Source organism: Marmota marmota, unplaced genomic scaffold (assembly GCF_001458135.2).
Source record: "Marmota marmota marmota unplaced genomic scaffold, marMar, whole genome shotgun sequence".
NCBI lineage: Eukaryota > Metazoa > Chordata > Mammalia > Rodentia > Sciuridae > Marmota > Marmota marmota.
In genome coordinates, this window is record NW_025999925.1 from 15,195,455 (window position 1) to 15,197,528 (window position 2,074).

Sequence of the window (2,074 nt, forward strand, 5' to 3'; positions counted from 1 at the left end):
TTTTTTTTTTTTTTTTTTTTTTAACTAGGATCTAAACCAGGGGCACTTTTCCACTGAGCTACATTCCCAGCCCTTAAAAATTTTTGTTTTGAGGCAGGCTCTCACTAAATTGCTGAGGGTCTTGCCAAGTTGCTTAGGCTGGTCTTGAATTTGTGATCCTTCTGCCTTAGCCTCCTGAGTTGCTGCGATTTCAGGCATGTGCCACCACTCCTGGCTACTATTTCTTATAATATTCTGAAACTGATATTTCTCTTCACATAAATATTTTTTAATCGAGGTAAAACTGACAAAAAGAAAAATGTGTAGATCTTAAACTGGTAATTAAATGATGAGAAACTTTCTTTGTAACCCTTGGACTCAGTCCCTACCTCACAAGTAACCATTACTTTGATGTCTATTAATGCAGATTAATTTTGTGTGTTCTTGAACTGCATAAGTATGGACTCATACATTATGTTCTCTTTTGTTTCTGACTTCTTTCACCATAGTTTTTGTATACATTTTAATGAATGATTTTAATAATTATTATCATAATTGGTGCCAAATTGCTTACATTCTTCTGCATCTGGTCATATATAATTTCCTAATTCTAAATTTTACCCTATGCATATACATTTCTAATTTTCTGAAATTTAAAAACAAAAGTTCAGGGCCACATGGCTCCCATTCTTGGTTCTTCCCATTCATGGTGACTTTCTCTTCTATTCCCATATTTTATAAAATGCATTATTAAATACAGGTAGAAAACTGAGGTCTCAAGGGCTGATGTATATGTACCCATATTGTTGTCAGAACCTTTAAAATTGATTGTGTAGAGGACATATTGTTTAGGACATGTAAACCATTTTTCTAAGTTTTTCCTTTAGAATTAAATTCAAAGGACAAATAGCATCACTGGCCAGAGTTTTCAGGGGCGATGTTGTAGAATGTATTATTCATGTATTGTCTGTAGAAGTCTGAAGTAAAACATGCGTTTTGATTTAGTAAAGAATTTTCTTTAACATGTTTTAAAAGTAGGACTTTGTGCACGCCAAGTGCATAACTAGAATATTAATTGTGGAGGACAGGAAAGTGAAGAAGCCTGTTTTGCACCTTTTAAATCATACTTGAAAATCTAGTAGATGAATTAGCAAGTACCAGAAAGTACCACCTCTCCATGCTGTTTCAACAGACCCTTATGGACACAGAAGTTGAAGGGAGGACGCGTCCTCTATGTTTTCATACTAGAGCTGGACTGGCCACATGTGGGAGCGGGTTACAATGACAACGAACAGGGTAGTTGTATGTTCAACAGAAATTCAGTCAGGGTCACTGGATTTTAAAGTCTTAATGATTAGATGTATCAATAAGATAATCTTGATTAGGCAGAGTATTAGCTTCATGGAATGAATTCTGAATCTAGGTTTAAAAAATGGAGATAAGTGGCTGAGAAAATAGCAAAGAAACTCCAAATATAACTCGAAAATATTTATAATGGATTTAATTAGAGGAAATTGCTTTAATAAGGCTATTTGGACAGCTGGTGTAGTTGATAGAGAAGCAAACTCCTAATCTTAAGGTTGGGGTCTTATCCTCTGGAGATAACAGCTGGGGCCTTTTGTACCTGGACACAAGCCTATCAGTCCTGAGTTTGCTGGACACACTGGCAGCTTCCAAAGTTCTCTTCAGTTTGAGGAGAGATTTTTATAAATTTATTTGGTGGGAGGCATTTGTGATTTTGGGGAAGTTTTTTCCAAACGAAAACCCTTTTCTAAAAACAAGCAGCACATTCTTATAGTTAAAAAAAATCAGAAAAATATTAAAAATACATGTTGTCAAGTCTTTCTCTCATTCACCTCTTTACCCACTCCCACCCCTGCCCCATTTTGGTAACTTACTGCACTGGCTTCTTTATATTTCCTGCCAGGATTTCTTTATGGAAATATAAGAACATTTCTTTCTTGTTTTTTTTTTTTTTGTATTTTATACCCTACTCCATTATTGCTTTTTTGAATCTATCAAAGTGTTATGAAAGTTTTCCATATCAGTACATAGAGGCTTTGATTTGTTTTATTTATTATTATTATTATTATCA